The sequence below is a fragment of the Podarcis vaucheri genome (assembly GCF_965113315.1).
Source record: "Podarcis vaucheri genome assembly, chromosome: 8".
Lineage (NCBI taxonomy): Eukaryota > Metazoa > Chordata > Lepidosauria > Squamata > Lacertidae > Podarcis > Podarcis vaucheri.
Window position 1 is genome coordinate 89,120,223 of NC_138766.1, and position 14,907 is coordinate 89,135,129.

Sequence of the window (14,907 nt, forward strand, 5' to 3'; positions counted from 1 at the left end):
TCTCTTTCAAATCAGAACCAGTGAAGGCGGTGAAGGTCCTGTGTGAGTGCCTGGAGGCAGTTGGAGGATGGATGGCAGCTAACAGATTGAGGTTGAATCCTGACAAGACAGAAGTACTGTTTTAGGAGGACAGGGTGGGCAGGTGTGGAGGACTCCCTGGTCCTGAATGGCGTAACTGTGCCCCTGAAGGAACAGGGAGTCTTTCTGGACTCACAGCTGTCCATGGAGGCTGTCCATGGAGCATAAGGTCAAACAGATTCCTCACTGGCCTTGCAGACAACTTCATTGTCCAAAAAGTGGGAGAAGCAACAAGAGGAACAGCCATTTTAGATCTGGTCCTAACCAATGTTGATGACCTGGTTAGTGGGGTAGAAGTGGAAGGATCATTAGGCGCGAGTGATCATGCTCTTCTGAAGTTTACTATACAGCGGAAAGGAGCAGCCAAGCATACTAGGACTCAATTTCTTGACTTTAAGAAAGCCGACTTCGTAAAACTTAGGGAAGTGCTGGGTGAGATCCCATGGACAACAATACTAAAAGGAAAGGGAGTTCATGATGGCTGGGAGTTTGTTAAGAGGGAGATACTAAAAGCACAACGTCAGGCAATACCAATGAGACGGAAACATGGAAGGTGCCTAAAGAAGCCAGGGTGGCTATCTAAAGAACTTTTAACTGAATTAAGATTAAAAAAGGATGTGTACAAAAAATGGAAAAGGGGGGAAACCACCAAAGAGGAATTCAAACAAATAGCCAGCACATGTAGACACAAAGTCAGAAAAGCTAAAGCACAGAATGAACTCAGGCTTGCTAGAGAGGTTAAAAGCAACAAAAAAGGCTTTTATGGGTATGTTCGTAGCAAAAGGAAGAACAAAGAAACTGTGGGGTCACTCAGAGGAGAAGATGGTGAAATGCAAACAGGGGACACAGAAAGGGCTGAACTACTCAATGCCTTCTTTGCCTCAGTCTTCTCCGATAAAGAAAACAATGCCCGACCTGAAGAATTTGGAGCAAATGATTCAGCAAAGGAAACACAGCCCAGAATAACTAAGGAGATAGTACAAGAATATTTGGCTAGTTTAGATGTATTCAAGTCTCCAGGGCCAGATGAACTGCATCCAAGAGTATTAAAAGAACTGGCAGATGTGATCTCAGAACCACTGGCAGTCATCTTTGAGAATTCCTGGAGAACAGGCAAAGTCCCGGCAGACTGGAGGAGGGCAAATGTTGTCCCTATTTTCAAAAAGGGGAAAAGAGAGGACCCAAATAATTACCGCCCAGTCAGTCTGACATCAATAGCAGGGAAGATTCTGGAGCAGATCATTAAGCAAACAGTCTGTGAGCACCTAGAAAGGAATGCTGTGATCACCAATAGTCAGCATGGATTTCTGAAAAATAAGTCATGTCAGACTAACCTGATCTCGTTTTTTGACAGAATTACAAGCCTGGTAGATGAAGGGAACGCAGTGGATGTAGCCTACCTTGATTTCAGCAAGGCATTTGACAAGGTGCCCCATGATATTCTTGTAAAGAAGCTGGTAAAATGCGGTCTTGACTATGCTACCACTCAGTGGATTTGTAACTGGCTGACTGACCGAACCCAAAGGGTGCTCATCAATGGTTCCTCTTCATCCTGGAGAAGAGTGACTAGTGGGGTGCCACAGGGTTCTGTCTTGGGCCCGGTCTTATTCAACATCTTTATCAACGACTTGGATGATGGACTCAAGGGCATCCTGATCAAATTTGCAGATGACACCAAACTGGGAGGGGTGGCTAACACCCCAGAGGACAGGATCACACTTCAAAACGACCTTGACAGATTAGTGAACTGGGCAAAAATAAACAAGATGAATTTTAACAGGGAGAAATGTAAAGTATTGCATTTGGGCAAAAAAAATGAGAGGCACAAATACAAGATGGGTGACACCTGGCTTGAGAGCAGTACATGTGAAAAGGATCTAGGAGTCTTGGTTGACCACAAACTTGACATGAGCCAACAGTGTGACGCGGCAGCTAAAAAAGCCAATGCAATTCTGGGCTGCATCAATAGGAGTATAGCATCTAGATCAAGGGAAGTAATAGTGCCACTGTATTCTGCTCTGGTCAGACCACACCTGGAGTACTGTGTCCAGTTCTGGGCACCACAATTTAAGAAGGACACTGACAAACTGGAACGTGTCCAGAGGAGGGCAACCAAAATGGTCAAAGGCCTGGAAACGATGCCTTATGAGGAACGGCTAAGGGAGCTGGGCATGTTTAGCCTGGAGAAGAGGAGGTTAAGGGGTGATATGATAGCCATGTTCAAATATATAAAAGGATGTCACATAGAGGAGGGAGAAAGGTTGTTTTCTGCTGCTCCGGAGAAGCGGACACGGAGCAATGGATCCAAACTACAAGAAAGAAGATTCCACCTAAACATTAGGAAGAACTTCCTGACAGTAAGAGCTGTTCGACAGTGGAATTTGCTGCCTAGGAGTGTGGTGGAGTCTCCTACTTTGGAGGTCTTTAAGCAGAGGCTTGACAACCATATGTCAGGAGTGCTCTGATGGTGTTTCCTGCTTGGCAGGGGGTTGGACTCGATGGCCCTTGTGGTCTCTTCCAACTCTATGATTCTATGATTCTATGAGGCACAGGTCAATTCTGTGTCTAGGGCAGCTGTTTACCAGCTCCATCTGGTACGCAGGCTGAGACCCTACCTGCCCGCGGACTGTCTCGCCAGAGTGGTGCATGCTCTGGTTATCTCCCGCTTGGACTACTACAATGCGCTCTGTGTGGGGCTACCTTTGAAGATGACCCAGAAACTACAACTAATCCAGAATGCGGCAGCTAGACTGGTGACTGGGAGCGGCCACCGAGACCACATAACACCGGTCTTGAAAGACCCACATTGGCTCTCAGTACGTTTCTGAGCACAATTCAAAGTGTTGGTGCTGACCTTTAAAGCCCTAAATGGCCTCAGTCCTGTATACCTGAAGGAGCGTCTCCACGCCCATCGTTTGCCCATTGAGATCCAGCGCTGAGGGCCTTCTGGCGGATCCCTCGCTGCGAGAAGTGAAGTTAAAGGGAACCAGGCAGAGGGCCTTTTCGGTAGCGGTACCCTCCCTGTGGAACACCCTCCCATCAGATATCAAGGAAATAAACAGCTATCTGACTTTTAGAAGACATCTGAAGACACCCCTGTTTAGGGAAGCTTTTAATATTTGATGAATTATTGGGCTTTTAATATTTTGCTGGAAGCCGCCCAGAGTGGCTGGGGAAACCCAGACAGATGGGCATGGTATAATAATAATAATAATAATAATAATAATAATAATAATAATAATAATTTAGCCCAACCTCTCCTGTGCAGGGATGAGAAGCAGCAGTCCACGCTCCATGTTCTGCTTCCATGCCACAAACTGCTTCCATGCCACAAACCTGACGCCAGAATCACACTGTTCTGGTGTCAGGTGGTGGCAAATCCGCAGCGGGAAATTTGAACCCGGATCTCCCTGGTCCTAGTCTATCACTCTAACCCAGGCATAGGCAAACTCGGCCCTCCAGATGTTTTTGGGACTACAACTCCCATAATCCCTAGCTAACAATACCAGTGGTCAGGGATGATGGGAATTGTAGTCTCAAAACATCTGGAGGGCCGAGCTTGCCTATGCCTGATCTAACCATTTGACCAGGGGTCAGCAACCTTTTCCAGCCGTGGGCCAGTCCACCGTCCCTCAGACCTTGTGGGGGGGGGGGCAGACTATATTTTGAAAAGAAAAAAAATGAATGAATTCCTATGCCACATAAATAACCCAGAGATGCATTTTAAACAAAAAGACACATTAGACCATCCTGGTTTCCTAGACTACTTTTGCTATTGGGCAGCTATATAAATGAGGCAGGTGACTAAATATGGAGAAAGCCAACTGCCACTTAAAAGAAGGATCTGAAATATTTTCCAGGAAGCTTGAATTTTGTTTCATTTTGGATTGTTTCATTTGGTGTTTTAATGTGTTGTAAACCGCTTTGAGATTCCCCCCATATATATGAAATGAAATGAAAACAACTCCATTGGGGGGAAAGGGGCACCTTAGACATTCTGTTGTGGCAACGCTAACCTAGGTTTAAGGTGCCATTTGGCAATTAGCTGACATATTGTCATTTGGCAATTAGCTGAGATTCCTGCATTTGCAAGGCGTTGGAATAGATGACCTTGGGGTCCCCCTTCCAACTCTCTGATTCTATGATCCGAGTTCCTATTGCTGATGATCACCTATGCTGAAGCTCTCTGAACAATAAAAGCTCTATAACGCAAATAAAAGAGGAAGGTTCGCTGATGAAACTCGCAACCCAACAGGCTCAATCCATCCCCCCCCCCACGAGATCAATAAAAGCAAAAACCATAAAATATTTGGGCGGCCGGGAGCAGGGAGGGAAGTCCTCTGGGTGGCTTCACAACAAATAAGCAATAGAGAGCAAAATGGATTAAGACAGTGAACCAGAAAATAAAAAAAGGAATATAAATACAACAGTAAATGGATCTCGCGGCAAAACTCAATCCCTGTCCATTTTATCAATCTAGCACATCGATTCCCTTTCATTTGCAGTCCACCTTTTCACCATTATGAAACCCATCACGGCAGGCAGCAGGTGCAGACCTGCTTGGCTTCAGCCGGGAGGCGTGGCGTGGTGCAGATTCACAGAATTGCAGAACGGAGAGGGAACCCCAGCGGCCATCTAGCCCAACCCCTTGCAATGCAGGAATTGCAGTTGAAGAGTCCCCTCCCAGGAAAGAGGGGCATTCAGCCTCTACTTAGAGGTCTCCACCACCCGCTTCCAAAGGAGTCCGTCCTACCCTCCAACAGCTTTTCCTAATAAATAATAATAAAAATTTTGTATTTATACCCCGCCCATCTGGCTGGGTTTTTCATGTCATCCAACCATCTCTGCGACAGAGACTGCACCTCCCATCTCCTTCCTGTACAGCGCCTAGCACGGGGCCAACGTTAAGCATCGTGCAAGTGGCTGCAATGCTTAATAATAATAATAATAATTTATTTGTACGCCGCCCATCTGACTGCGGCTTCCACAAAGATAAAAAATACACTAAGATGTCACACATTAAAAACTTCCCTGAACAGGGCTGCCTTAAGATGACTTCTGAATGTCAGGTAGTTGTTTATCTCTTTGACATCTGATAAAAGGGCGTTCCACAGGGTGGGAGCCACTACCGAGAAGGCCCTCTGCCTGGTTCCCTGTAGCTTTGCTTCTCAGAATGAGGGAACCGCCAGAAGGCCCTCGGCGCTGGACCTCAGTGTCCGGGCAGAATGATGGGGGTGGAGATGCTCCTTTAGGTATACTGGGCTGAGGCCGTTTAGGGCTTTAAAGGTCAGCACCAACACTTTGAATTGTGCTCGGAAACGTACTGGGAGCCAATGTAGGTCTTTCAAGACTGGTGTTATGTGGTCTCGGCGGCCACTCCCAGTCCCCAGTCTAGCTGCCGCATTCTGGATTAGTTGTAGTTTCCAGGTCACCTTCAAAGGTAGCCCCACGTAGAGCGCATTGCAGTAGTCCAAGCGGGAGATAACTAGAGCATGCACCACTCTGGTGAGACAGTCTGCGGGCAGGTAGGGTCTCAGCCTGCGTACCAGATGGAGCTGATAAGCAGCGGCCCTGGACACAGAACTGACCTGCACCTCCATGGACAGCTGTGAGTCCAAAATGACTCCCAGGCTGCGCACCTGGTCCTTCAGGGGCACAGTTACCCCATTCAGGACCAGGGAGTCCTCCACACCAGCCTGCCCCCTGTCCCCCAAAAACAGTACTTCTGTCTTGTCAGGATTCAACCTCAATCCATTAGCCACCATCCATCCTCCAACCAGGGCACGGTTGAAAGGGAAAGGGCATTTATTTCCCGTAGGCCCCTTCGACTACTCCAGCTTGTAAGAATGAAGGCCGATCCGGCAAAAGGCACGCACAGCTCCAGCTCTTTGCAGAGCCTGGAAGCGCATAACGTCAGGTCTTCCCCCTTTCTGCCCATTTCCAAGCGGCTTGGTGTCTCCACTTCCTCCTCGCTTATCCCCAGCCCACCCCGGCGGAGAGGGAGTGGGGAGAAAAACCTCATTTTCTGGGATTTCCCCACCAAACACCCCCCCCCTCGCCGCCTTGAGCCAACAGCTGCAAGTCCTCAACCTCAAAGGGAGAAACTTTCCCAAACTTGATAACTTCTCGTGCAGCGAGGCCAATAAATTTCCCAGAGTTTCCAGGAGGCTGTGGACGAACGACCCGGGAAAAACCTTGCAGAGAAACTCCTCCTGTCGTGGCCGAAACAGGCGTCCGGACCTACCTTGTGAGTCGCCCCCGCTGTGGACAGCTGTCGCTTCTGCCGCCTTCCCCCCAAAGCAGAGTGTCGCCTTTGGGGACGGGAATCTGGGGACGGGAGTCTTCCAGAGAAAAGGACGGGAACGCGAGGCGTCTCCGTCCCGGGCGGAGATGTCTGCCTTCAATTAGCAATCTCAAGTGCCAATTTAAGAGGAAAAAGCAGCGTCGAGGAGGGAGAGGAGAAGGGGGAAGAGGGAGGCCAACTCTACGGGGAATCGTAACATAATCATTTAAACTGGCAGCTCTGCAAAGGCAAGAGTGCTCCAGCTCTGGGTGGCAGCCTGCCAAGGCCTGGAGCAGCAGCAAGGAGAGAGAATATGTGAGCTACCAAAGGGGCCTGGCAGGGGGGAAAAACACACCAAGGGGGGGCAGTTAGTTTGTCTGGCACTAAACTGGGGTATTTGAAGGCAGGAAGCTGGGTGCACATCAATACGCATGAAGAGAACGGAGGAACAGGCCAGTTTGCTGACATGAGATCAGCCTCCACAACTGGACAAAGCAACACTTCCGAATCTCACTAGCAGGACACCAGCTCTCGCACTCGAGTCCTGCTTGATTATGGTGTACAGCTGATGAAAACCCCACTATCTCCAGCCTCAGTCCACTCCTTGTGAAAGTCCCCAGCATGTTTGAAAGGTCTTTTCCTGGCAATCCTCTCCAGGCTGCAGTCATCCCTGCTGCTTGTGCACCATTTTCTTCCACACTTTCCCCTTCCGCATCACTTTCCATTAATGTGCTTTGATACAGCACTTTGGGAACATCCAACTTCTTCAGCAATTACCTTTTGAGACCTTCCCTCCTTATGGAGGGTCTAAATGATGGCTGTCTGCACAGCTGTCAGGTCAGCAGCCTTCCCCATGATTGTGCTTCCTACGGAACCAGACTGAGAGACCATTTAAAGGCTCAGGAACCCATTGCAGGTGTTATGGATTGAATAGCTACTGCACCTTTTCACAATATTCTAACTTTCTGAGATTGTTAATTTGGGGTTTTCATCAGCTGCACGCCATAATAATCACAATCATAACAAATAAAGGTTTAACATATCTTGTTTTGCATGTCATATATTGGGTAAAGGTAAAAGGACCCTGACCATTAGGTCCAGTCATGACGGATTCTGGGGTTGCGGCGCTCATCTTGCTTTATTGGCCGAGGGAGCCGGTGTACAGCTTCTGGGTCATGTGGCCAGCATGACAAAGCTGCTTCTGGCGAACCAGAGCAGCGCATGGAAATGCCGTTTACCTTCCTGCCAGAACGGTACCTATTTATCTACTTGCACTTTCAAACTGCTAGGTTGGCAGGAGCAGGGACCGAGCAACGGGAGCTCAGATTCACCTTTTGAGTTGAATTACAGTGGTACCTCAGGTTAAGTACTTAATTCATTCCAGAGGTCCGTTCTTAACCTGAAACTGTTCTTAACCTGAAGCACCACTTTAGGTAATAGGGCCTCCTGCTGCTGCCGCGCCGCTGGAGCACGATTTCTGTTCTCATCCAGAAGCAAAGTTCTTAACCCGGACGCACTATTTCTGAGTTAGCGGAGTCTGTAACCGGAAGCGTATGTAACCCGAGGTACCCCTGTACTGAAATAAAAACTTTTCCACGATATTCTAATTTTTCGAGTTTTACCTGTACATCAGTTCCCAAGCTTCCCAATGTCGTAATTAATGCGTCCAGGCCTCTCTTTTTCTGCCTACTCATGTTATTCCTTCCTCTTTACACACGGAGTGTCGTTCCAACACGCCAAGCCATGATCTGGATTTTTCTGATGCCAAACTTGCCTTTCTCCAGACAAGCTCACCCACACCAATGCAAAGAAACTGAAAACGTCCCTGGTTTGTCTCCTCCCTACGTTTCGCTTGCCAGCTTCTGCATCTCCCAAACTATATTTGCTAACCATCACCCCCTTCCAACTTTGCAAAGTCTAGCGACTTTGTCATAGTCATAGTCATAGACTCATAGACTTTGTCAAAACTCCACTGTGGGAGGGAAAATGGGGCCTGCATTCATTGCTTGTCAAGTGTCTCTCTGTTTCTGAACTACTCAACTCTGGGAGCCAGCAAACAGCTAGGCAGCTCAAGAGGATGAGGAATGGAAGCTGGTTTCCACAAGAGATTGTGGAAAACCCATCCTTGGTTTGCCACAAAAAAGGATGTTGCAGAGCTGGGAAAAGTTCAGAAAAGGGCAACCTAAATTATCAAAGGGATGAAGCAAGCTTCGCTATGAGGAAAGCTTGCAGCATTTAGGAATTTTTAGTTTAGTGAAAAGGCGAGTAAGGAGTTTATGGAAAGTGGATAAAGGTAAGTTTTTATCCCTCTCTCCAATATCTCTAAGCTCTTTAACAACACATTAAAACATTCAATGAAACGATCCAGAATGAAACAAATTCAAGCTTCAAGGAAAATATTTCAGATCCTTCTCTAAGTGACATTTCACTGTCCCCAACGAGAAGAACAAATACAAGACTTTTAGAAGACATCTGAAGGCAGCCCAGTTTAAGGAAGCTTTTAATGTTTAACAGACCATTGTATTTCAATATTTTGTTGGAAGCCGTCCAGAGCGGCTGGGGAAACCCAGCCAGATGGGCGGGGTATAAATCATCATCATCATCATCAATATCTACTTAAACTGACAGAGCTGCCCAACAGCAGACGGTCTCTAGGAAGTAACATGTGGCACAGTGGAATAGGACCTGGGAGATCGGGGTTTGAATTCACACTGCGTCATGAATCTCAATAGGTGACCTTGAAATCAGTCACAGCCTCTCCTCACCCACCTCACAGGGTCGTTGTAAGGATTAACAGAGGAAGGGGGTGGACCATGTACTCCTTGGAGGAAAAAGTAGGACATAAACGTAATAAAGAAGTTATTCTGCTTACCTGCTTAGGAAAGCTGGAAGGGCCAGCCAGATGGAGACATCTGTCGCCAACTTGGCATCCCAGAGATCTCCACGTGGCCGCAAACGGACCTGTGCCATTAGCAAAACGCTCCTAATTTCAAACACTTATGCAGAGTTGGAAGGAACCCCAGGGCTCATCTAGTCCAACCCCCTGCATAAAGCATCCATGGCAGATGGCCAGGCGATCTCTGCTTAAAAACCTCCAAGGAAGCCTGGAGAAGAGGAAGATAAGGGGTGATATGATAGCCATGTTCAAATATATAAAAGGATGTCACATAGAGGAGGGAGAAGGGTTGTTTTCTGCTGCTCCAGAGAAGCGGACGCGGAGCAATGGATCCAAACTACAAGAAAGAAGATTCCACCTAAACATTAGGAAGAACCTCCTGACAGTAAGAGCTGTTCAACAGTGGAATTTGCTGCCAAGGAGTGTGGTGGAGTCTCCTACTTTGGAGGTCTTTAAGCAGAGGCTTGACAACCATATGTCAGGAGTGCTCTGATGGTGTTTCCTGCTTGGCAGGGGGTTGGACTCGATGGCCCTTGTGGTCTCTTCCAACTCTATGATTCTATTCTATGGAAGAGTCCACAACCTCCCAAGGGAGACCGTTCCACATCTTAAAGATAGCACCCATCATTACATTTTGCAGCTGAGAGATCAATCCTTACTTGATTTTCTCAGTCACCTAGACCAGAGATCAGCAAACGTTTTCAGCAGGAGGCTGGTCCACTGTCCCTCAGACCTTGTGGGGGGCTGGGCTATATTTTTTGGGGGGAAATGAACGAATTCCTATGCCCCACAAATAACCCTGAGATGCGTTTTAAATAAAAGCACACATTCTACTCATGTCAAAACACCAGGCAGGCCCCACAAATAACCCAGAGATGCATTTTAAATAAAAGGGCACATTCTACTCATGTAAAAACACACAGATTCCCAGACCATCCACGGGCCAGATTTAGAAGGTGATTGGGCCAGATCCGGCCCCCGGGCCTTAGATTGTCTACCCATGCTCTAGACTCAACGGAAAGGAAACTTTGTGGAAGAAGAAAGTGCTAGGTGGGAGAGTGCAAAAGACAGACAGACAGACAGACAGACAGACAGACAGACAGATAGATATTGCACCCCTACAAGCGTTGGTGAAAATATACCAGCCTTTTCTCTTCTCTTCTTCCCATGATGGGCACTTTACTGGCACAGTGGTGTAAGTAAGTGTGTGCTATGTTTATTATATAACCCATTGTGCAATATCTAATTAAATCACAGACCACATAATTAAAACAAAGCCCAGGCTGCAGAAGTAAAACTGCACCAACCAATAATTAGGGCACTCCTGTGAAAGCCGGGCGAAACAGGGAGGCGTTCCTGGGTGCTTGCAGGGCCAGAAAACTGAGGCAGAACTGGGTTTCCAACGGAGCACGTGTAAATCTGTGGTTCCGCAAAGGGCCAGCCTCAACATCCAACTGGAAGGGACTTGTAGGGCAGAGCATAATGAATTGGATGGGTGCCATAAAAAAGGTAAAGGTAAAGGACCCCTGGACGGTTCAGTCCAGTCAAAGGCGAATATGGGGTTGCGGCGCTCATTTCGCTTTCAGGCTGAGGGAGTTGGCGTTTGTCCACAGAGAGTTTTCCAGGTCATGTGGCCAGCAGGACTAAACCACTTCTGGTGCAACGGGACACAGTGACGGAAACCAGAGTGCATGGAAATGCCATTTACCTTCCTGCCACAGTAGTACCTATTTATCTACTTGCACTGGTATGGTGCTGGAGGAGACTCTTGAGAGTCCCATGGACTGCAAGAAGATCAGACCTATCCATTCTGAAGGAAATCAGCCCTGAGTGCTCACTGGAAAGACAGACCCTGAAGCTGAGGCTCCAATACTTTGGCCATCTCATGAGAAGACTTTTCCAGACTCCCTGGAAAAGTCCCTGATGTTGGGAAAGATGGAGGGCACAAGGAGAAGGGGACGACAGAGGACGAGATGGTTGGACAGTGTTCTTGAAGCTACCAACATGAGTTTGACCAAACTGTGGGATGCTGTGGACGACAGGAGTGCCTGGCGTGCTCTGGTCCATGGGGTCACGAAGAGTCGGACACGACTAAACAACAACAACTGGTATGCTTGCGAACTGCTAAGTTGGCAGGAGCTGGGACAGAGCAAGAGGAGCTCACTCCGTCGCAGGGATTCGAACCACCGACCTTCAGATCAGCAAGCCCAAGAGGCTCCGTGTTTTAGATCACAGCGCCACCCGCTCCCTTTGGAGGAGTACATCCTATATGGAGAAGAACTGGTCAAGTTCACAGAGACCTGGCCCTAAAGCCAATGGGCCACCCATTCCTGTGACCTAGTGTTTGTATCAGACATATACAGTACACATGTACACATGCACACACACAGACACACACAGCAGAGACAAAAGACCTCAATGACCCATCTCCAATTGATGAATGTCAAGCAAACCTATCCGAGGAGCAAACTTCCAACGAAACTCTACATGACGTGCTCTCAGCTGGCAGAACTTTCAAATCACCCCACTGAGAAGAAGTCTTGAGGGCTGTTCTGCCTGGGCAGGATCCAAATTGGAAGCTTACTTCCCATGCTAAACTGACTCTGATTAAACCACACTTTGCTAGCCAACAATGAGCATGCTGCAATTTTCAGGGGCCTGAGTAAGCAGGCGCCTGGGGATTTTCCAACCCGGGTAATTCGTCTGCTATATATTCTGGCAAGTCGTCGGCTCTGCTTATGGACACCTCTTTTGGCATGGCGCCTCCTGAGAGGAAGGGGCAGGTTTCTGTTTCCATTCTTGATACAACCGGGTGCCAATCTGAATCAAGATGGCGGAGGGAGCTTCTCAGAACGGCACTGATTTTCACCGGCGATTTCAAAATCAGATCTTCTGGTTTCTGGGAATTCCCATGCGATGCCAGGCACAAGGCCGCCAGTTGAATAAAAATAAATAAACTGTTACAGATAGGTAGCCGTGTTGGTCTGCCATAGTCAAAATAAAAAAATTCCTTCCAGTAGCACCTTAAAGACCAACTAAGTTAGTTCTTGGTATGAGCTTTCGTGTGCATGCACACTTCTTCAGATACACTGAAACAGAAGTAGCCAGATCCTTCTATATGAGATAAGAATCCAATGTCTCTGTTCAGACCAGGTCTCTCCATGGTTTTAAGTTTGGTAATGAGCTGCTGAAATCACATCCTCCTTTCAAATAGTTCATGGGATTTAATAGGCAAGAACAAAATGAAATGCAAACGCAATGCTTGACCCAAAACTGCGAAGTTTAGGGGTTTTTGTTTGTTTGTTTGTTTGTTGCATACACACATCTTTAACCTGGCATATAACTAAAGTGGTACCTCGGGTTAAGTACTTAATTCGTTCCGGAGGTCCGTACTTAACCTGAAACTGTTCTTAACCTGAAGCACCACTTTAGCTAATGGGGCCTCCTGCTGCTGCCGCGCCACCGGAGCACGATTTCTGTTCTCATCCTGAAGCAAAGTTCTTAACCTGAAGAACTATTTCTGGGTTAGCGGAGTCTGTAACCTGAAGCGTATGTAACCTGAGGTACCACTGTATACGGAACTAAGACTGCTGGTGTCTATTAGTACCAAAGATTCCAAGATAGTAAAAGGCGAAAGATTTATACGATCTGAAGAGAAACCAGATTATGGACTATATGGAATTGGCAGAAATGACTGGCAGAATCTGAGACTAGGGAGAAGAGTCGGTGGAAGAAGACTGGAAGAAATTTAAAGACTATCTACAGAAATATTGTAAAATTAATGAATGATAGAATGATGTTGGATAGCAACTAAGGGGTTTCCAGCTGTAATAATTTAAGAGAATATGAAAAAAGGGTTATATATGGGTTAAAATCTAATGGTAAGGATTTGCCGAACCAATAAATTGAAGTGGAATACAAAAAAGGGAGGTATGAGGAGGTCCGGGAAATAAGCTTAAAGAAAATAAGTAAAAGAAAAAAATGTATGTTTTTAACTGTTCTTATTTTGTATTTTTTCTTTTTCATTTTTCTGTTATATTTCAAAAAATAATAATAAATATTTTACAAAGATTCCAAGATAGGCTGCAACAATTTTCATTTAAACGCACACTGTGCTATAGGAAGGAGGAGGAAGCACACAGACAACAGCCCACCTCTGGCAGTTTCACTGACATTTACGGCTGAACTCAGTGGTCAAAAGCAATATCCCTCACGTTGTTGACTTCAACAGCACACCTGCTAGCATTTATTCTGGTATTAGTAACAGATCTGCAGTCCTGACCCTCTCCGAAGGCTACCTGTCAAACAAGGCCTCGACCCTGCAAGACGTATTAGTTATTTCCCCCTGAATTCCTGTAGAAACGCGAGATCACCTTGCATCCTCTTATCTCCTTTCTCAAGGCCTCGCAATGAGATTAAACACGGTGGCCAACTTTCACGGTTCTGTGCACACGTCACTTAAATATAATCGCTTCCCACACACTTGCAAATCAGTATTTCTGCCAATAAGCTCCCCTCTTTCTGAATGTTTCTGCTGACGCAGGAGGTTGTCAGAAAGCTGACAGGGAGGCAAAAGTAGGAGGCGATGCCCATCGCTGCTAAAAAACACGGGGGGAGGGAGGGAGAGAATGCCATTTCCTGCAAAGTTAGGAACAAAAGCTGCCTTTGTGCCAGCAAAACCACTCCACCAATCCCTGACCTCATCTCAGTGCTATTTGCCTGAACAGAAACCAAGGGAGAATGGCAGGCATGTTGAACAGGCCCAATACCAGGATGTCAAGAACAAAATATCAGCCCAGCAACTACAGTGGTACCTCGGGTTACATACGCTTCAGGTTACAGACTCCGCTAACCCAGAAATAGTACCTCGGGTTAAGAACTTTGCTTCAGGATGAGAACAGAAATCGTGCTCCGGAGGGAATATGCGTGAGGGCCGCCCAAAGTTGAGCTTTTCTAAGGATTTTACCCCAAAGTTGACCATCTTGGTCCCACCTTGTCTGCACACGTTCCAGCTTGTCGACATCCTCCTTAAATTGTGCCGCCCAGAACCCAGAACTGGGCGCAGTTCTCCAGCTGGGATATGCCCAAGGTCAAACAGAGAAGGATGAACGAAGATGAGGGGAGAATCATAGAATTGTAGAGCTATAAGGGACTCTTGAGGATCATCTTAGCCCAACCCCCTTGAAATTCGGGAATATGCAGCTGTCCACAGGGGGAATCGAACCCGTGACTGTGGTGTTACTAGGCACTGTGCTCTAACCAACTGAGCTATCGTTTTTTGCCCCGTCCCAACAAGGCCACCTTGCACCTTGAAGGTTCCCCAAAAAGGGAATGTAACAATCTGCTGGAGGAAGGAAACTTTTTCACCATTTCTTTTGGTTAACTGATCCAAAAGCTGCAGGGCTTAGGAGAACACGAGGTCCAGAAGGAAAAGTCCTTGGCAGGAACTGTTTCTTCTAACACACCCAGACAGTGCTTTTCTCCCGTGATGCAACAGAGCACCCTTCGTTTAATACCGCGAAAGGCACAGGGGGGTCACGCGAGGTGAAGAACGTTGGCATCCCGCTCAGAGAGGGAGCACCTGACTCAAGCTAATAAAATTGGAAGGTGGGAATAAAGGTGGGGAATACCCTCCCTTGCGAACGTTTGC

General features: G+C 47.2%; 1 protein-coding gene across 2 annotated transcripts in view; it reads right to left on the bottom strand.

Moving 5' to 3' along the window:
* PTP4A3 (protein tyrosine phosphatase 4A3) overlaps window positions 1-14,907 on the bottom strand; it is a 109,424-nt gene that overhangs the window by 65,448 nt on the left and 29,069 nt on the right. The window contains exon 1 of one of the 2 annotated variants that reach the window (XM_082235992.1): window positions 6,323-6,469. The exons of the other annotated variant lie outside the window; for it this stretch is intronic. The gene's annotated coding sequence lies outside the window, so the exon portion shown is untranslated. Of the gene's footprint in view, window positions 1-6,322; window positions 6,470-14,907 lie in introns of those variants that run through there. 2 annotated transcript variants of the gene reach the window in all.